At 40.2% G+C, this 22,816-nt stretch overlaps 1 long non-coding RNA gene across 1 annotated transcript in view; it reads right to left on the bottom strand.

Moving 5' to 3' along the window:
- Positions 1 to 17,717, bottom strand: part of LOC120224572 — a 130,421-nt gene extending 112,704 nt beyond the window's left edge. Inside the window, exon 1 of the long non-coding RNA XR_005526611.1 lies at positions 17,644 to 17,717. This is a non-coding gene — a long non-coding RNA (uncharacterized LOC120224572). The remainder of the gene's footprint in view (positions 1 to 17,643) is intronic.
- Between the last annotated feature and the right edge of the window lie 5,099 nt (positions 17,718 to 22,816).

Below are 22,816 nucleotides of genomic sequence, written 5' to 3'. Positions count from 1 at the left end.
CATGGTAAAAAGGGGAGGAGAGCACACAGGAGCTGGAGAGGGCAATTCCAGCCACGGTCCGGGGACAGGAGCCTGGTGACCTGGAGGAAGCAGTGAGTAGGGATTAACAAGGAGAAGACAACATCTACAGAAGTCTTCTTCACACTTCATTAAATGGGGGAGGAAAACAGGGTGACAGCTTGAGGGCCTGTGGCTTCAAGCAGGGATCATCCATCGGGACCACAACAGTGTGTCCCAGCATTTTTCTGAAGGATCAGGAAAATGGCCATGCTTCTCTTTGTGAATGAGTAAATGGGAGCTTACAGGCAAAAGTGAGGGGTCAAATCTCATACCGACTCAACTATACTTCTAGTTTTTATATCCTTTGATCTTGCATTTCACGTTTACATTTGGTATTATTGCTTCTTGGCCTTTTGGCTAAGATCAAGCGAAGTTGTAAGTAAATACACTTGGTATTTACTTACACAGGCATTTTCTATACATTCATTTCATTCCTTTCAAACGTTTTTAGTAGTACAGGTAAGAAGGTAACCACTGGAACACCTGTGGCAGAGGTCTTATGCCATGAGGCTACTGGTATTTGAAGGAAGGGAAGGTGGTAGCTCCACCCAAATCCCACATATCATGCCATGTGAGCCTTACTTAATTTTATTCATTTATTTTTTTTGAGAGAGAGACAGACAGAAAATGAACGAATGAATCTGAAGCAGTTTCCATGCTGACAGCAGTGAGCTCAATGTGAGGCTTGAACTCACAAACTAAGATCAAGACCTAAGCCAAAGTTGAATGCTCAACTGCCTGAGTCACCCAGGTGCCCCCCAAGCTACACTTGTTTTACATTAAATCCATTTGTGTATTTTACCCCTTTGACATTATTTTAAAGTAGTAAAAGGGAATACATATTTCAAAGCCACTAGTGACAACTGTGTTAGTATTCGTGTAGATTGTTGTCCTAAGCTGTGATAAGGGATGTTGTACTTGATGCCATGCCCTGATTTTGTTGGAGGGTCTAACAGAATTTATGAAGTATTTAAACACTGATAACTCAATCAGGAAACATTCAATCTTTTGTTTATTCCTAGAAAAATATTAATTCCATAGAGGCAACAAGTTGTTTATATGCTTGTTTTTTTTAAGTTTGTTTATTGAGAGAGAGAGAGAGAGAGAGAGAGAGAAAGAGAGAGAGAATGAACGAGCATAAGCAAGCAGGGGAGGGGCAGAAGAAGAAAGACAGCAAGGATTCCAAACAGGCTCCTCATTGTCAGTGCAGAGCCCAACAGAAGGCTGGAACTCACCAACCTTGAGTTCATGATCTGAGTCAAAGTTGGACGTTTAACTGACTGAGCCACCACTCAAACTTCAGAGTCTTGGATGGGGTTCTCAGCCTCATGTAACTCAACTCTCCCATGAAGGGAGTTATTTAATCGCTGCTTTGTTCATCCTCTGTCCTTCATGATAGGAAGAAAAGGGACAGTTGGAGAAAGGAACTGGGCACTCAGCTCAGTGGGTCTTTCCCTGAGGCTCTGGGATCTGACTGACTGCTGGGAGTATATGTTCTGGGTGCTCTGTGCTGTATGACCAGAGGGTTCTCCCCTGCGTAGGGAGTCCTGCAGGTGTGCAGAGATGCCAGAAGAATGTGCCGTGGTGGCCCAACCCAAGTCCCACTTAGAAGTATCAAAGGTGGTAGTATGAAAGTGAGTTATATAGTGGACCCTCGGTCTCCTATTTGGTTCTAGTGGAAGTAGAGAAGACACAGAATTTATGTAGACGCCCTCATGCCTCAGTACTCCCCATTTTTTGGTGCAGCCCAGAGACGTGAAGGGAGTTACTCTCGGATCGGGGACCACAATCCAAGGCTTTCTCTCTTTTTTCCCCATGTGAAACAAGTCTTCTATTCCAGTTCACAGGTCTTTACAGTAGAGCTTCTGTTTTCTCTTATTTGTGGCTATAAGCACATGGCTTGTGTATTTTTTATAATTCATGTCTAATAATGTAAAGAATTAGCAAGTCTATTAGTAACTCAGTTTTATGCTTACATTGAGTATGTTGTTAAGTAATACTATCATTAAGTATGTAATCATACAAATATTGCAATTTTGTCTAATAACCATGAAACATGAAAATATTGATGAGGAAATATTTCATATATCCAATATTTTATAGATATCCATAGCTAAAGTTAATATAGGGACATCAAAATAAAAAGCTTCTGCCCAGCTAAGGAAACAATCATCAAAACTAAAAGGCAACCTACAAATGGAAGAGAATACTTCCAAATGACATACGCAAAAAAGGGTTAGTACCCAAAACATGTTTTTAAAAGAACATGAAAACTCCACGGCAGAACAACAACAAACAAAAAAACCCCACAGTGATACAATTAAAAATGGGCACAAGGCATGAACAGACATTTCTCCAAAGAAGATCTATAGATGGCCAACAGACACACAAAAAGATAATCATTACTTCCCATCAGGTAAATATAAATCACAACTACAACGAGGGGTTACCTCATACCTGTCAGAATGGTTAAAAATCAACAATACAAGAAAAAATAGGTGTCAGCAAGGATGTGAAGAAGGAATACTCATGCTCTGTTGCTGAGAATGCAAGGTGGTGCAGCCACTCTGGAAAACAATATGGAGTTTCCTCAAAAAGTTAAAAATAGATCTACTCTATGATGCAGGAATTGCACTGCTATTTACCCAAAGGTTACAAAAATACAAATTCAAGGGGCACCTGGGTGGCTCAGTCAGTTAAGTGTCCGACTTCGGCTCAGGTCATGATCTCACAGTCCGTGGATTCAAGCCCCGCGTCGGGCTCTGTGCCAGCAGCTCAGAGCCTGGAGCCTGCTTCAGATTCTGAGTCTCCCTCTCTCTCTCTGTCCCTCCCCTGCTCACTCTCAGTCTTTGTCTCTCAAAGGCAAGACATAAAAAATTACAAATTCAAAAGAATATATGCACCCCTATGTTTATAGCAGCATTATTTATAATAGCCAAGAGACAGAAGCAGCCCAAATGTCCATCGATTGATGAATGGATAAGAAAATGTAACACCCCCCCACACACAGTATTATTCAGCCATAACAAAGAATGAAATCTTGACCATTGCAATGACGTGGATGCAGCTAGAGAGTATTATGTTAAGCAAAATAATTCAGTCAGAGAAAGACAAACACCATATGATTTCAGTCGTATGGAATTTAAGAAACAAAACAGATGAGCAAAGGGGGGAAAGTGACAAATGAAGAAACATGCATAAATATAGAGAACAAACTGATGGTTACCAGAGGGAGGTGGGGGTGGGGTGGCAGGTGATGGAGATTAGGAGGGCACTTGTTGAGATGAGCACTGGGTGATATATAGAAATGTTGAATTACTACTGTACATATAAAATTAATATAACACTATATTAAATGGAATTAAAATAACAAAGAATTTTAAAGTTTAAACTGAATTATAGCTCAGTCTTCAGTTTAAGCCAAAATAAATGATAAAATCATAATATTTGATAGTAGAATGGATAGGATAAAAGTGAATTCATTTTGGGTAGGTCTATAATAAGTATCTTTTTTGTCATGTTTTGCCTACATGCCCACACTCCCTTTGTCTCCTTCTTTGCTTGGGTAGTTCAAAGACAAAACAAATATCGGGTAGTGACAAATGAGGTTTCCAGGGAGATTAAAAGGAGCTTGATCCCTCTCTTGAGGTATATACAATATACTATTCTTAAAACACTCCTGCATCTGTATTTTCTTCATCTGAGAAGAGAAATCCCTGGAATTGCCTCCGTAAGGATCCTCCCAAATTGTAATTATTACATCGGCAGTGATAATAATGCTAGTTTTACTTTTCATTTCGAACCATGAAAACAAATACAAATATTAACTCAGTAAAATATGAGCTAATGTTATTGTTATCAGAATTGAAAAATTATATAAACAGGGAAACGTAATCAATGTGAATTCTTCCAAATATCTATGCCTTCATTTACTGAGCAAAAACTTTAAAAGTCTCAAAAAACGTCTGTCAATGAATCTGAGTTGTTGTTATGTCGATGCTTAGCCTAGGACATTGTTTAAATAGAACATGTGCTGTTCCTTCTACTTAAGGTCACCTACACTTTCTGACTTTGAGCTAACTTACTAACCATTTTACTATCATAAATTCCTTTTATCATGTTTTTTTAAATTTTTTGAGCTAGAGAGTGCATGCACTGACATGTGTGTGGGAAGGGAGGGGCAGAGAGAGAGAGAGGGAGAGGAAGAATCCAAGTAGACTCCATGCTGTCAGCGTGCCGCCCCACATGGGGCTCAATCTCATGAACGGCGAGATCATGACCTGGGCTAAAATTAAGAGTCAGGGCACTTAACCAAGTGACCCAACCAGGCACCACCACCACCCCCCTTCTCATATTTTATCAAGTGTGTTCAGGATACAAATAAATTCAGCCTAATTCTTTACTAATATCGGAAGTGATAGAGTAGCTATAAAGGAATGTAACTTCATCTATGCATCTATGCACTTAAAATCATGATTTGGGTAGGTCATTAAAAACTTTGTATTAGGGGCGCCTGGGTGGCTTAGTCGGTTGAGCGTCCGACTTTCGCTTAGGTCATGATCTCGCGGTTCGTGGGTTCGGGCCCCGCGTCAGGCTCTGTGCTGACTGCCAGCTCAGAGCCTGGAGCCTGTTTCAGTCTGTGACTCCCTCTCTCTCTGACCCTCCCCTGCTCACGCTGTCTCTCTCTCTCTCTCCTAGAAATAAATGAAACATTAAAAAAAAAATTTAAAAAAAAAACCAAAAACTTTGTATTAGTACAAATTTTTGAATATCTTTTATCTATCCCTGATATTGCATATACTTGTTGCATTATTTTTGTAGAATATTACGTTTTGATAACTCTGCAGGCATAGGATGCCATCTTTATGATTCATGACTATTCCAGGATTTTGTTGTATTCTCGACTCAGTGTTCAATACACTGTATTATTGTCAATCCCTAGTTAAGGCAGGTGTAAGTCATGTTGTCTAACAAATTGCTTAATTATAACTTTCATGTATGTATTTATAGACCCATAAATACATGTGTTACATGTGTATTTTATAGAGTTTATGGGTCCATAGCAAAAATGCTCTAGAAGTCAAATCTAAAATTTTCAGACTTATTAGGATAATCTAAGGACAGTTTATATACATAAAGTAGCCATGCCTTTATGTAGCAAAAGCCGTAAATGTGGAAGAAATCCATCACTGCAGTTGTGCAGGACGTATTCCCAGGTATGGCTCCTATTTGTGTGGAAATGGGAGATAAAGCAAGTTATGCAAGATCCCCTCTTTCCCTCTGCAATCTCTTTTGTTCTCCGTTGATACCACCTTTACAAAAGTTAGCAAGGCACGTGGCCACTCTGTGGGTTCAACATCGGACTCTTGACTTCGGCTTGGGTCATGATCTCATGGTTCCTGGGGTCGAGCCCTGTGTTGGGCTCTGTGCTGACAGTGCAGGCTCTTCTTGGGATCCTCTCTCTCGCTCTCTCTCTCCCTCTCTTTCTCTCAAAATAAGTAAATTTTTAAAAAGATACACAGACATTAGAACTGTATTTGTTTCTAATCACTGGTTTCACAAGTGAAGTAGAAACATCTCCTTCCCTTTAGAGAGCCAACATTTCTAGTGATCTTATGGTTTACAGAAAAGTGTGAAAGACTAATACCAGTACCATAATGAAAAAACAAAAGTATGTGGATTAGAGCTCACATAGACCTAAATTAACACTGCTTTCAGATTCAGATATTCATGGCTTTATTTGGGGTGTGTGTGTGTGTGTGTGTGTGTGTGCGCGCGCGCCCATGCTTTAGTCTCAGGGTGAGGACTTCTCTAGCCATTTTCATATCCTTATTGACCCAGTGCTCAGTATATAGAAAACTAGAGTATTTTCTAATTTTTTATAGTTTATTGCACGCGCACGCGCGCACACACACACACACACACACACACACACACACAGTGTGAGCGGGGGAGGAGCAGAGAGGGGGAGACACAGAATCTGAAGCAGCTCCAGGCTCTGAGCTAGCTGTCAGCACAGAGCCCGATGCGGGGCTTGAACCCACAAACTGAGATCATGACCTGAGCCAAAGTTGGATGCTTCACTGATTGAGCCACCCAGGTGCTCCTGAAGTATTTTTTAATAAATTAGAAATTAAAGATGGACTAGTAGGTTGGATTACACACTGAAGTTACTGAGTTACTGACTGCTGTAAAGTGTAAAACCTGTAGGATTATAAGAGATGTTTGTGTGTGTGTGTGTGTGTGTGTGTGTGTGTGTGTTTAAACAGAGTTCCTAACATAACAAGCATATTACTTGAATCCATGAAGGGCAGTATATTTCAGTAGTGAACTCCAGAGCATTCTATCATGGTACAAAGGAAATTAGATTCAAGAACAGCCAAGTGGAGCAGTTAGGGGAAGCAATGTGATTGCAAGTGCAATTCTGTATGAATTACCTTCTCTTAGCATGTATTGTAAATCAAATTCTCTTGCCCTATGCACCAAGATTTGCTTACATCTTTCAAACTCCCCAAAACACAGTCTTAGTTCTTTATTAAATTTTACTTGAAAGAAAACAATATTCTGATTTTCCATTTAAATAAACTGCCATAGGGCCAAAACAGTTTTAAACTATGAGTATTTTATGTAAATTTTAATTATCCAAATATTGCTATTTAACTTACTTTTATAGTTATAGATGAAACTTGTTTTCCAAAGCTACACAGCAAATTGATTTAATTAAATGCTTTTCAATGGGACCATATATAGCCAGTTATCTTATGAACAAATACTATACTTCTGGGTATCCCTTTTCCAGTCTAGGGCACATATATTTCCTAACTGTTCATATAAACCTATGTTTCCACTTGTGTTTCATACTCCCTCAGTTTCAAATCCCCCAAGTGAGGAAACGTTATTCCTAAAGATAGTTACGTAAGTATTATCTGAAAATAAATCTATGAAAAGCAATATATTTTCCTGTAAGATGACTGATCATAGAGGATTTCATTAGAATAATCTAATGCCTGGGACATGCACGTTGTGTGCTTCTCTATCTTTTCCAGCAAGATTCCCTGGTCTTCCTTTGTGCCCCATTAAATGCAAATGCAATACTACTTAGCAAGTATTCACATTGGATACACAGCCAATAAACATAAAAATGAAAAATAAAAAAAAATTTAGAGGGGCTACTTATATATCAGCAAAACCTCAATCTGTATAAGTAAATCAGAGGAAGACCCCTTAAACTTAACATTTGGGGGGGAATTAAACAAGAACTGAGGAGGGGGGGGGCTTGGCAGCTCAGTCAGTTAAGTGTCCAACTCTGGATTTCAGCTCCAGTTGTGATTTCATTTTGTGACATCAAGCTGCACAGGGATCTTGTTGACAGCGTGGAGCCCGCTTGGTCTTCTCTGTCTCCCCTTCTCTCTGTCCCTCCCTTGCTCACTCTCTCTCTCAAAATGAATTTAAAAAAAAAAAGTTAAGGAAATGCAGAGGCATGTTATTCCCAGGTATTAGGAGACAGGGAGACAGTACTGTGAAGGTAGCAATTCTCTTTAAATCAGTAGACTTAACCCAGTCCTAACCCAAACACCGGCAGGGTTTCATTTTGTTTTGTGTCAATTGACAAACCAATTTTAAAATTCCCAGAGAAATACAGAAGGCCAAGTACATTAAAGAGTGATTTTGAAGAGCAAAGCACAAGGTCTTACTCTACCAACAATGAGGATTTCTGGTAGTAACTAAGTAGTTATGACTTGAGGGACTTATTGAAGATCACACCGTTTTGTGCGGTGGGGAAAGGACTGCCTTCTCAATAGGTGGTTGTCACAGGGCACCTGGGTGGTTCAGTGGGTTAAGCGTCCGACTCAATTTGAGGTCAGGTCATGACCTCATGGTTCATGTGTTCAAGCCCTGCATTGAGCTCTGCTCTGACAGCATGGACCCTGCTTGGGATTCTCTCTCCCCCTCCCTTTCCCCTTTCCTTCCCCTGCTCATCTCTGTCTGTCTGTCTCTCTCTCTCTCTCAATAAACAACAACAAAAAAAATGGTGGTCAGTAGAGGACAAATTGCATATTCATGTGTAAAAAGGGTATAGATACCCTGTATCATTCTGGATCTAGAAGTAAAATGAGAAATTTCCTAGAGCCCAACACCAGCAAACATCTTCATGACCTTTGAGTGGACAAAAGGTTTTCAAATTTAAAAGAGATTAGAAGTTAAACCACAGTAAATTTATGAAATTCTATTCATCAAAAGACACTTTCGGCCACAGAGAAAGGATGATCACCATGCATCCATCTAATTAAAGACTGACTTACAGAATGTATAAAGAAGCCTTATAAATCCATCATTAGGAAAAGGAAATAACCTATAAGGGAAAAAGGCAATAGGCTTGAAGGGACAATTCTTGGAGAAAGATCAAGAGAGCCAATCCAATAAATATGAAAAGATGCTCTACTTTGTTAGATAAAATCAAATAAAACCTCCATAAGGAGATACCACTAGAAAGAAAAGTGAACATATTAGCAAGGTTAGAGAACAGATTCCTGTACACTGCCCAATGCCGTAAGTTCACACATGTATTTTGGCAAACGCTTGCTAGACTATAAATCAAACAAGGTCATACTCCAGGACTCCATACCATTTCTAGGCATCTATATAAAAGGTGTTCATTTACTTACCCAAGACATGCTAAAATATTCAAGATGGAACTCTATGTAACTGTCACAACCAGATGTTCTATAATGTCCATCAACAGAGGAAATTCATCAATTATGGTGCATTCACAAAATAAAAGGCTACATGGCAACAAAAAGGAACAGACTCCATGTGGACAACACTTGGATGAATACCCCAGACATATCCATGAGCAAAAGAAACTGAAAACAATGCAAAAATCTATGGTTCCATTTACATAAAGTGCCAAAATGGGAAAAAGTCATCAACACTGTTTCAGAGTATGGTTACCTGGACAAGGGTTTAGGATACGAAGAGCATAGGTGGTTTTTGTCGGGGGTACGCCACTATGTGACCCTGAGCTGAAGTTGCAAGAATTCCATTTGTGAGCATTTCTAATTCTAAATGCACAACATATATTTCCATATGCATATTTTATTCTGTTGAACTGATCAAAAGCCTAAGAACATCCGAGAGCCACTAGTGTCTCTTTGGCTAAGAAATTCTCTGAAAATCCTTAGTACAGATAAACAAAACTAATATAACAGCATGGTTAAAAGCTTGAGCCTCACTCAAATGGGTTCAAATATAGAAAATGCAGATTACTATGTAAGTGTCTGAGCATTTTATGTAAAATCTCATTTTTCTCATTAAAAAATGGAAATTATTTCCTATCTCATGGATTTATTGTGAGCACTGGATCACACGGAGTCAAATTTGAGATCTCCTTGGTAATACAATATAGCTTTTTATGAACAGTGCATGTGTGTGTAATCAGTTTCCACTCCTGCCGTAAATGAATCCTTAGGATTTATAGGTCTTTTGATCACTGATGCACACTGGATCAATGCCTTCAAGTCTACAGGAATTCCAATTCATTGATGAAATTTATTCACACAAACGTATCAATCAAGTACCATATACCAAAGTATGGTTGAGCTCTTCTGTGATTTGGAAATTATCGATTGAAACTAATCATTGTAAACCAACAGGGAAGTAGCACTTTTTAGATTGTGTTACACAATTTTATTTAGAAGTATTGCTCAAAAAAGGTATTTACCAATTGGGATAGTAAAAAAATTGGCTATATAAATATGTTCATCTATATAAATTACAAAGTATAAACTATACATAGTCTAGTGAAATAGACACTAGGTCAGATTTTACTGGATAATTTCACTCCCATACCAAAGATGGATTCCCAAGTAGTTTTCCTACCTTCTAGGAAAAGTAAACCACACAATGAAAGAAGAAACCCAAAGTCATTTAAGCATTCTGTCCTCATTTTCCTAAGAAAATATTTATACACTCAGGTGGCTTAAAATTTGCTTTTTGAGTAGGAAAGTTTACTGAGCAAGCCCTCCACTTTTCTCTTTTGTGCTTATGATAATTCTAAACATCCTTCCATTTAACATGCAAGATCATCATTTGTGCTGTGAGCAGTATGTGCATTATGAAAACCTGGGTAGACAAAGAGTAATAAATACATTCCTCATAGAACTGTTACAAAGACCTTGCGAGTGCCCACAGTGGCATGCTCTACTACAGGTCTTGAGCTGAAGGGACATGAAAGGATGAGAGACTAAAAAACATAGTTTCTAGTATCCAGGAGGATCACCACATGAGCACCCATGAGGCTGTGAGGTCATGTGCAGGTTCACCACCGTGGTCAGGCTTGATTCCCTGATACACAGTTCTACATGTATGCGTTCACACACATAAGAATTTATTATGATTTTGTGAAAAAGTTTTGTTTTAATGCTGATCAGCAAATTATAGACATTCTTCTTTAAATTACAATTTAATTCAACTTAACTGGGGCAATGCCTCCTATGATTGGCCTCCATTTGTATAAAATCTGTAGGTAAATAAGAGTGCCAGTCTCATTGGCATTCTTTTTGTGCTCCTGAGAGACCAAAATATCTACTTTGTCCTCATTTCTATCAAATTTCCAAGGCTGAGCAACTTCCTACCATAACATGATCGTTTTTGTGCTAAATGCCACAAGTGTGTGCACAGGAAGAATTTTTGATGTACTACTCATTTCTAATTGTAGGATGCTCAGACATTAGAACAGCCTCTTACTGAGGTGCTATTTATAACAGAAATTGATCTTGAGGATGGAGATGGGGTTTTTAAAAAAAATTTTTAATGTTTATTTCTAGGAGAGAGAGAGAGAAAGAGAGACAGCGTGAGCAGGGGCGGGGTCAGAGAGAGAGGGAGTCACAAACTGAAACAGGCTCCAGGCTCTGAGCTGGCAGTCAGCACAGAGCCCGACGCGGGGCTCGAACCCACGAACCGCGAGATCATGACCTAAGCAAAAGTCGGACGCTTAACCGACTAAGCCACCCAGGCGCCCCAAGATGGTTTTGTTTCTATGTGAATTTCATGGAGTAAAAAAGGGATTCAAAATTTACTCTTGTGATCCAGTACTACTAGTTAAGCTAAACACAAACATGATGGAGAGGTGAATAGAATGTGTTACCTGCACATAGAGACTGAGCAGTGGATCCAGCGTGCAGACATTGGTTAATGATGTGGAATGTTCTCTGTGAAGAATTCTTGCCTCGCTTGCCTGTGGTTCCAAGGATTCAGGCAGTCAACAACTTACTAGATAGACAGTATTTGCCAGACACCACGTAGACACTAGACATACAGAGGTGAACAAGGCAGAAATCGTACCTGTCCTTCTAACGGATAATACAGGCAAGAAAGCAGACAATCGCACTACCCTGTAAAAATGCCATTTGAAGTTTGAAGAAAGGGTCATTCCAGCCTTGGAGGGTTGTGTCCAAAAGAGGTTTCATGGTTGGGAAACTGAGTTAGGGATGAATGCAAACAATATTGTGATGAGTAGCTGTTTCAATGCTGCAGGGAGAGGGTCTCGATGGGAGTAAAAGGTAGTTCCATCGGAGTCTAGTGTACCTTCCTTAAAGATAAACAGAAAATCAGCTTTGGAGAGAAGAAACACGATGAGGTTTGGAGGACTGAGGCCAGAGGGCAGGGCTTGAACTCAAGAACTAGGAAAGGGGGAGTGAAGTAGTGGCACACGCAGCGACAAGGATTGGAGCTCCATGTATGTAGGATTCCCAGTGGGAGCCAAGAGGGCAACAGGGGGCACAGGGGGCCAGGGAGGCAGGGTTGAAGGGAACCCACCCAACAGGACTGTCGGACAGCAAGGAGCGGACTTGTGTCATCTAGCAGGACGGGAGTCTCAGGGTATGGTGGCAGATTTGTTCAAGGGAAAAGAAGAAAATTGGATTTCTAGTTAGGGGCTGGGGATGGCTGCTCATGGTATGACCAGCCTCTCTGGAAGACAGATAATGGGTCTGATAGCTGTTTGGCAGAGTATAGGGAGTGTGTACTGATAAAGCTTGCATCAATCTATTAAGAAACCTAACTTAATACATCCTAAGGCAAGCTAAAATATGTGTGTGGTTTCCATGGCGGTATCCTGATCCTGAAGTAGATAGCTTCCAGTGTACAACTACTACAGACACGGAGTTTTATTAGGAGGCATGAGCATGCAAGAAAAATGAAAGATTCCTCTGGGAGACGGTCTCCCAGCGTGCACAGAAACTCCAGAGAAGCCGTTAGAATCAGACAGGTGTGTGAGTTATAGAATCAATCTGACCTTTTCAGGGTTTGTCAGTGGCACACTACTGACATTTATATTGTTAAATGAAAATATAAAAGCTTGAAGCTGCCAATGGAATGGTTATAAGGACAATATCCGATCACAGGATGCTATAAATTATGCAAACAAAGCTGCAGTACAAATTTCTACTGTTCTCAAAGATGAAAGATTTCTTTTTTTTTTTAATTTTTTTTTAATGTTTTATTTATTTCTAGGAAAGAGAGAGACAGTGTGAGCAGGGGAGGGTCAGAGAGAGAGGGAGTCACAGACTGAAACAGGCTCCAGGCTCTGAGCTGGCAGTCAGCACAGAGCCCGACGCGGGGCCGAACCCACGAACCTCGAGATCATGACCTAAGCGAAAGTCGGACGCTTAACCGACTAAGCCACCCAGGCGCCCCTCAAAGATGAAAGATTTCTGAAAACATCTCTCCATAGTCTGCCGCATCATCAGAGAGATGAGGGGAAAAAAAGATTTACTTCACCTATAACGTGATCACAGACTATTACCTGGAATCTCAGTTTGCCGCAAACATCTCCGTGCTCATTCATCTATCCATTAACTAATTATATCTTCACTGGCTTGCTGTCCTCTATTGTGTTACCCTCTACTTCCCCCCCCCAATTCATGAAAATACATGTGTTCATGAATTTGCACGCACACACTAACACATCACCCGCCTCCACACGCATACACCAAAAGCTTTTTTATGGCTCAGAGGTGACTTTCTGAAAAACTCTATAATAAAATATTTCTGACCTGGCCAAAATTTCTATGGACAGAACAGTTTGCTTTTAAGTTTATATTTAAATTCCAATTAGTTAATGTGCAGTGTGATATTAGTTTCAGGTGTACAATATGGTGATTCAACACTTAACACCCAGTTCTCATCACAACAGGTGCACGCCTTAATTCCCATCACCTATTTCCACCCACCCACCCCCCACAAACACCTCCCCTCTGGTAACCATCAGTTTACTCTCTATAGTTGGGAGAAGTTTTCTTGGTTTGCCTCATTTCCCCCCATTTGCTCATTTGTTTTGTTTCTTAAACTCCACATATAAGTGAAATCTTACTGTATTGGTCTTTCTGACTTATTTTCCTTAGCTTTGCTTGACATTCTAAATTGGTGTTTTAAATATTTTATGAGGTTTGTTGCTTCTCTGTGAAGGAGTACGGAAGTATCAAGTCGTAACTTGAGCTATTAAACTCTTTAATCATAGCACAGCTACATTGTTAGAATTCTAATTATTTAAAAAAAACAATCATGGTCCATTATCGGTTTGCTAAACATGATAGCAGTAATTTAGAAGGTCATCTGTTCAAGATTTGCCTTTTATTGAGCCAGATGGTAATTATTTTAGGTAATTACCTAAATACCCTGTCACTACTCAGTGCTTCTATTGGTATGTGGAAAAATCAATGACAACGCATTCAGAAAGAAGGGGTGGGGGTTGTGTTCTGGTACAGTTTGACCAAACTCGGTGGGGCAGATGGGCCCAGGCTCTTATTTGTGGACTCCAGAGCCAGATCTTGTAATAACTTATTGGTTAAGAATCATCTATATGTTACATGCTCGTTAAGCCCTTAATCCAGTGCCTTTTAGGTAGTGATCGTTCCTGTTCTCCAGAGGAGACTACAATTTAGAAAGGTGAAAAGATTTTACCAAAATTACATAAATGGGGAATAGAATTGGAATTTGAACCTCGTTTTAACTCCAGTTCCTGCCCCCCGGTGGCTACACTCTGACTCAATCCATACTGATTCACTAAGCATAAACACAGCCAATAATCCAATCACCCTATCACTTTTCAGTGTTCTGTTAGATTCTGGAGCATTAAAACTTTCAGAAAAGCACTGAACATTCACAAGAGTGACGATTATAGGTACCTTTCAAATTCTACTCTAAACATTTCCTCATCTATTCTTAGGACACAATTCTAGTCAAGCCGAGTATCTCAATTAGAAATTGAGCATTTTACCAAAACTATACTGAGTGGGTGAAGTTGACGGTATTTGTAGAGAATGTTCCAGACACTGCGAGTGTCTAAGCTCCCAAAGGTGCTTATCAACAAGGAACAGCTGACTGTGGGGAAATCAATGTCCTTGTACCTGCAGTGATAATAGAGCCACCTGGGAGACCCACAGGGCAGCCTTCTTCCACTGCCTGGTGATCCTTTTCAGGACAAAAATAGAGCACTCGTTCTTCCTGATGCAACCAAGGGCATGCTATTTTCTTTGTCTGAAACATCCGTGAATATTAGGTAATGTATTCACAGAACTGGAATTAATTTAGTTCTAGACCCGGTATTCTCATCTCTGGCTGCACATTAAAATCACCTGGTGGTATTTTACGACTACCAATACCCAGACTTTCTCCTGAGCCAATTAAGTCAGAGTCTCTGTAGGGCTGGGCCAAGAAAAATAAAGCTCCCCAAGTAACTCTAACATGAATATAGACTTGAGAGCACTTTTGTTGACCAGGAGTTAAGATGCATTATCTTTGTAACTGAGGAATGGAGACAGTAGAGATTTTGGAGTAATTAGCTTTGACCCCGAGAGAAGACTGGAGCTAGTGACCCAGGCCAGGATATGAACTGGGCATGTTGTGTTAGAGAAGTCTTTGTTGCTTCTATGCCTCAGTTTCTTCATATATGCTAAAGACCTTGGAAATGTAAAGTCTTCTTCAGGCTTCCACAGCGAGTGGGGGGGGGGGGGAGTTGACAACCCACTTAGCAAAATTACACGTATGAAAATAGTGCTGTTGGTAACAGGATAAATTTAAGGGGAAAAAAGTTCCTTCAGAATTTTTATCTGATTGTGAAAGCAACCTAGCTTCTAGCAAAGAAATTGAAAGCCCAAAAGAGATTTATGACGCAGTTATTATTCTGCAATGCTGTACAATTAAAAACAAGGTAACCATTGTCTAAACAGGGTAACATGAACAACAAACAGTATTTGTGTAAAGTATTTACCATACTGGAAGGTTTTGTTTTTGTTTTTTTTAACTGACTTAATCTGAAACTTCAAATCAAAGCCTAAAGATTAAGTTAAGGGTCCTAAGGAGAATCGGATCATCTGCTAAACTTACCCACATACAAACGCCTTATTAACAAACAAGCTGACAAGTTGATCTTCAAGCAAAGAATTTGTATCCCAATTCAAAGCATAGTGATTACTCAGTTGGGTGAACTGTCAATAATCTTGATAAGTTTATTTCATTCCATACCAATTTTTTTTTTTTACCTCCATGCAAAGTTCACGCATAAGATGCATAATTAAAAAGGAGTGTCATTTAGGAGACGATTATCGACGAGTGGAAATGAAACACGAGGTGCTTTGTGGGCTCTCCCTCCTGACCTTGCCAGGACTCCTGTTGTATCAAGAGCCCAGCTGGAGAAAGCTGAGCTAATAATGGCCCAGCTGCATCATCTAACAGGATCTTCATGATACAAGCAAGGTCAAGTGCTCTATCATGTAGAGTATTAATCTCACTGCGTACGGGGGGGGGGGGCGCCTGCTCGGACAGGATCTCCAGCTGGAGAGCCTATGGAGGTCCAGGCTATGGGACGGTGAGCAAGAGTGTCTAAGGTAAAAGGAGTAATGCATCTCAAAGAAGCTGAAAAGGATAGTCTGGAAAGAATGCCTATGCTCGTGAATGCGTAGTATTTCAATGATCTTCAATGTAAACAATTTTTACCACAATAACAGCATAGCTTTACATCATTCAGGATTGCATATCTAACTTAACTGCATTGTTCTTGATCTATCTCTCATGACCAAAAGTCCTTGTAAATCCAACATCCACAATTACTATAATTTCTTACAACTGTAACAAAGAGCGTAATATACCAAATATAGATTTCATCTGCAGATCACCATTTTATTAGAAGTTTGACTTCTAATAATTCAAAACCCAAAAATCAAGGTCTAGAGAATAAAAATGAAGACTTGTTAAGGTGACTTCTCCAAGAGATATCTGTAACCAAGAATGATAAAAGAACAGTAATTGAATACAAAATTGGAGAGGGTTCTTAGATGTTGATATTCTAGAAATTCATTGCCTGTAATTTCAGAAGTAAAAATAAAACACTGCCATGTTTTATGCCAATGAAAAATTTTCATTTTCTGCTAAATTAATACCAAACGCTCCTTACCTATTAAACAAAATCAACTTAGACTATAAATTCACAGATGAAAATCTGAAGATTAGGATATCCTAATTGTTTCTAATGATGCCTTACTATGTACAAAGTGAGACTCAATGTTATGGTCAACACATGGACATAAAGGCGTAGGTACTGGATACCTATCTGTTGTGAATCTTCAGGAATATAGACAACAAGGAGTAAAATGAAATCTCCAAAGTCAAAGGCACTGAAATCCAAAAATTCATTCTGAATCCCTATTTCATTTTTTGTAGCCTGGTTTCAGGGTAAATTCAACAGTTTAACAATATACTTTTGGAAGTTATTGAATATACGGATCATACCTTCCTCTGGAGCATTTTAATAGCTAAAATATTGCACTCCCTTAGAAGGATAAAATTTCACTTTTTAATAAAAGACAAGCCATCTTATCGGTCCAATTTGCAAAGAAACATCAGACATTTTACTGGATGTTAAAATCAATCTGCTTGGGAAATCTTAATAATAGTGGAAGATTGCACCCATTAATTCACCAGATACCTCTTGTCCATTTACTATTTGGCAGACCCTTAGCTAGACAATGGAAAACAAAGATAAAGGGAAACTTGGTCCCACCCTGAAGGAGCTTCAGGTGTCTTGGAGACGATATGGTTCCAATTTACCGGGAGGTGTGTAAAGGTGGGGGTGGTTATGGTAGAAATAGCTGAGGGCCCCATGGAGAGAGAGAGGGGATTCTGGCTGCCACAAGGGGCAGCTGTGAAGGTGTTCTGACTACACTCACAGAGATTGGGGTCCACAGGGCACAGATGATGAGGAACTTTTGTACCCAGGGAGGTGTTGGAGTTGTTACCCACTGTGATAAGAGAGAATCTGCTCCTGAGAAGACAGAGGTTCAGTCTCTGGGACAGGCTGGTTTGGGAAACTGGGACTAGAAAGACCCTTTGTGACTAGACGGAGAACGGCTTTGTATCCCGTACTAACAGGTAAAGGCGCTGCACTGCACCAGTGCATTGGGACTGCCACAGCCTATCATCCCGGAACAGAGAGCTTATCCAATAAGAAATTATTTCTTCATGGTTCTGAAGGCTGGAAGTCCAAGATCAAGTTATCAAGTTATCAGAAAGTTTGCTTTCTCCTACCCCCCGGGCTTCGCAGATAGCTGCCTCCTCCGTGGTCTCCAAGTGGCCTCTTCTCCATGCAGGCTTCCTGCCAGCTGCTTTTTCCTGGTCTTACAAGGATAGTGGGCCTATCAGATTTGGCCCCACCCCTCTGACCTCATTTCAACTCAGTTACCACCTTAAAGTGGTACAAATACAGTCACATTGGGTGCTAGAGCTCCAACCCCAGATTTTGAGGAAATACAATTCAGTCTATAATAGGGGCCATTATAGGGTTTTGAGTAAATGAAAATTTTAGGAATATGACTTTGAATGTTGTGCAAAAAGTGGAATGGAGAGAATGGATATTATTAGAGGCATTTAACAGAGTAGAGCCCCCTCTCCTGACAATCAAAGGTAGGCAGAATGTTCTGTGTTTGATTCTTCTTGCTCCATGCTTACAGCCTCACCCCCAACTTGTACTGGAGTGGAGTATGTTTTGGCATAAGGAAAATATGCAGAATTCTTAAATACTGGGGCTTCATTGTTGTCAATACAGTGACCTGTGCCGGTGAGAGAGGTGAGAGACTTTATAGAGGTCCTGCCTTCATGCAGGGCTGTAACAGCCCTGGCAACAGCTGGGCTTCATCTGATGCCCTTGAGTCCCTTGCTCCATCTCAGTGGTGACCCAGGGTGTCCTTCACTTAGGTGCCACCCATTTGTCTCCTTCACTGAGAAGCCACACAGGAGTGGTTGAGTTTCAAATCCCCACAGAAAATAGAAATTATATGAAAGGCATTTCTGATGAGACTCTACTGGCTGGGATTCAGTGTACACTGCTGTGGGTGCCGAGCATTCATGTCCCTGGATTTCCAAACACTGATGAACTCATACATGGCCCACCAAGTATTCTGATGGTGGCGCTGGTCCAGAGTACAGAGTCTACTCACAGGATGGGGCACTTCACATCTCTGCAATTAAGATGATGTCTATCAAAAAATTAAAAATAGAACTACCCTACGACTCAGCAATTGCACTGCTAGGTAGTTACCCACAGGATACAAAAATGCTGATTTGAAGGGGCACAAGCACCCCAGTGTTTATAGCCGTGCTGTCAACAATAGCCAGATTATGGTAAGAACCCAAATGTCTATCGATGGACAAATGCATAAAGACGATGTGGTGTATATAATAGAATATTATTCAGTGATCAAAAAGAACAAAATCCTGCCATTTACGATGACGTGGATGGGACTAGAGTGTATTAAGCTAAGCAAAATAAGTCAACAGAGAAAGACAAATATCATATGATTTCATTCACATGTGGAATTTAGGAAACGCAACAGATCAACATCAGGGAAGGGAAGGAAAAATAAGATAAAATGAGAGAGGGAAGCAAACCATAACAGACTCTTAAATACTGGAACGAACTGAGAGTTGAAGGAGGGGAAGTGGCTGGGGGGGATGGGCTAGATTAAAGAGGACGCATTTTGGGATGAGCACTGGATACTACATGTATGTGATGAATCCTTCTGTTCTAGTCCAGAAGCCAATACTACACTGTATGTTAATTAACTTCAATTTAAATAAATATATGTGAAAAATAACATTTCTCACAGGATGAATAATACCTAATTCACAAGGAATTTTGAATAAATATTACATGAAATAAAGCATGTAGCGTATTTCCCCACCCCAGAAAAAGAAGCATGTTTTCAACCCCCAAATTAAGTAACACTGTTATTCCAGATGAGTTTTGCCTCAGAAAGTACTTAAAGGGTCATGTTAGGAGCATTTTACAAATTAGCAAGAATGTCTGATGCTTATAGTAATGCACAAATTTGGTCTTGAGTCTCCAGTGACTAAAATACTGCAATGTCTAATGAGTGTTTATGATAAAAATGTTCGTATTCACAGAGTGGAGGAAAAGCAACTTTTCTTAAGTGTTTGGTATGGACTATATACTGTCATAATTCTCCTGACAACATGTAAAATTGATGTCATGAACGTTTTCTAGGTGAGGAAAATGAAGTCCCCTCAATGGGTGATGCTTTTGACGCTACATCTCTTGGATTCCATAACCTGTGTATTTTCCACTGTACCTTCCTGCCCCCAAAACTAGCCTCCAAGTCACACAATTCTGACCTGAGATTGAGTCAGAGCTCTATAAGTTCATCACTATGTGATAAGGGCACACTAATGATTTCCATTAGTCTTAATTACCTTATCTGCAAACCTATTTGAAGGTGCTCAGTGAAGGCTAGCTAATGGTATATTTATTATTTTGATATAAGTTTTACAAAATTGTCAGAATGCCAAGCTCTTAAGAAATATGTGAGGGGCACGTGGGTGGCTCAGTCAGTTAAGTGTCCGACTTCGGCTCAGGTCATGATGTCATGGTTCCTGGGTTTGAGCCCCGCATCGGGCTCTGTGTTGACAGCTCAGAGCCTGGAGCTGCTTCAGATTCTGTGTCTCCCTTTCTCTCTGACCCTCCCCTGCTCACGCTCTCTCTCTCTCTCTCAGAAATAAATAAAACATTAAAAAATTTAAAAAGAACATTAAGAAGAAACATTTGATATTTTCCAGTTGGTTTTCCAAAGCATATCAATTACTTTGATAACAGCACATGGTAGGATACATCTCATACTAAGATGAGAGCAAATAAGCAAAAAAATATAAAGGTAGGTCACATTTTGGTAAGGTTTTATGGTGTGCATGCTGAAAAGTCCTTTTTAACATTAAGGCAGTACAGATCACACACACACACACACACACGCACACACACACTAAGATAACATTAGCAAGTGAAAGGTAACAGCCCAAAATATACGATGCCTCTACAGTGCTTAGAATGTGCAGTTACATTTTATAAGGTTAAACCAAATAGTTGAGGTCAAACATTTACTCGGATACCTGAACATTCAATAATCCAGCGCATCACTCTCCTGTAATTGCTAAAGAGAAAAAACTGTCTTCAACCTCCCTCTTCAAGAAGATGTGTGGGGGAAGCTTCTACACTTTTTATATCTTAGCATTTACCTACACAAATCATTAGAGAAATGTTTCCCCCAAAGCTCGTGAATCGTTGGCTTCAGAACCAGTCACTCACACAGACCCTTTCAAGCTCTGGAAGATGCCCTCTCAGAGTGCGCATGTAGGATCCCGTGCAACAGGGTGCTACAATAAGATTTTGCAAATATGACTGGTGAAGACTGTTGTCTCACCCCTCCATCTTTCCCTCTAGGGAATTTGACTCTTGCTTGGCGAGTAGTGGGTCTTCTGGCAATGGAGCAATGGGAAGATAAGCCATCACTTATTTCCATAGTTATACAGTTTCCCTCACTTTTATGTGTACCTGAGTTACTCTCTAGTCCTTCTACGAGAATTCCTACGTGACCTCAGCTCCATCATGGCACACAGTGCGGACCACTGTTCTGGAGTGAGGGTGTGTTCTAAATGCCAGACACTGGCAGGAGGTAGGCCACGGGCATGAGAAAACAGTTGATATGGACAGAACCAGAGGCTACATGGTGCAGTTAACTCGATGGAAGCTTTCTCCAGTAACAATGCACATGACATTACCAAAATGAGTCGTCACATTGGCATACAGCTTGCCAATAAGTGTGATACTTATAAAACAAGGTTGAAAAAGTATTTGACTGGGAGAAGTCCAGATGATCTTTCTATTGTCTCTACCAAAAGATATTACAGGATCACAGGATCACATGAGGAGGTGATCAGTCTGCCAAAGCTGTAGAAAAATACACATTATATATAGGATTTGTCAGAGGTTAAAGGGACTATGAGGCCGCTTTGTTTTCAGATTCCCCCCCCATATTTCTTTTTTTAAATTTTTTTAAATGTTTTTATTTATTTCTGAGAGACAGAGAGGCAGCGTTAGCAGGGCAGGGGGGAGGGGTGGATCAGAGAGAGAAGGAGACACAGAATCCCAAGCAGGCTCCAGGCACTGAGCTGTCAGCACAGAGCCGGACACGGAGCTCGAACCCACGAGCTGTGCGATCATGATCTGAGCCGAAGTTGGACGCCCAACCGACTGAGCCACCCAGGCACCCCATCCCCCCAATATTTCTGATTGTTATAGAATTATTCAGCATTGGAAACATGTATAACGTGTGATTTCTTGTCTAATTCTTAGAAATATCAATTTTAAACTTAATATAATATTCATAATATTCTATCTTTATTCTTTAGAGGGTCACCCAAATTATATGACCTTTAGACTTGCCAAAACCTAAATCAGCCTCTGAAACTACTATTATGGCAGTCTGAAATCTTGTTCTAAAGTTTTATTTTAAAAAATAAACATATCACATTTATTAAAATGCTTCCATTACAAATGAAATTCAAGAATATTATTAAAAGGGGTGCCTGGGTAACTCAGTCGGCTGGGCATCCGACTTTGGCTCAGGTCATGATCTCATGGTCCATGAGTTTGAGCCCCGCGTCGCGCTCTGTGCTGACAGCTCAGAGCCTGGAGCCTGCTTCAGATTCTCTGTCTCCCTCTCTGCCCCTCCCCTGCTCGCACTCTGTCTCTCTCTCTGTGTCACTCAAAATAAATAAACATTAGGGGCGCCTGGGTGGCTTAGTCGGTTAAACGTCCGACTTTCGCTTAGATCATGATCTTGCGGTTCGTGGGTTCGGGCCCTGCGTCCGACTCTGTGCTGACTGCCAGCTCAGAGCCTGGAGCCTGTTTCAGCCTGTGACTCCCTCTCTCTCTGACCCCTGCTCATACTGTCTCTCTCTCTCTCTCTCTCTCTCTCTCCTAGAAATAAATAAAACATTAAAAAATAATAATAAACATTAAAACATTTTAAAAAGAAAAGAATATTAGAAAAGGAGAGGCATACACTCATCTTCTACTTCCTATACATCCTGTCTTGTTTCATTCCCACCCCACTCCCTGTAAGTTTCACTCGGGGTTTTCTCTCCTTTTGGTAGCAACTAGAAATTATAGCTCCATTGGCAAAATATCTCTCATGGTTGTGACATTCATAAAGACCAGCATATGTTCAAGTTTGTCTGATTAAATTGGGCCCTCAAATGCAGAACTGTAGCTATCTTTAAAATTATCTAATTAAAAAAACTAACACATTTTCCTCAAAAATATAGACTTACAATAGTTTTTCCACTTTCTATTGATTTGTTGTCTGGCATTGGGCTATTTACAGGAAAATAAATGCTCTGTGCAAGGGTT

Source organism: Hyaena hyaena, unplaced genomic scaffold (assembly GCF_003009895.1).
Source record: "Hyaena hyaena isolate Hyena2069 unplaced genomic scaffold, ASM300989v1 scaffold_1192, whole genome shotgun sequence".
Classification (NCBI taxonomy): Eukaryota; Metazoa; Chordata; class Mammalia; order Carnivora; family Hyaenidae; genus Hyaena; species Hyaena hyaena.
Note: the sequence above shows the minus strand (reverse complement) of the source record. Positions and strands in the feature narration are given on the sequence as shown.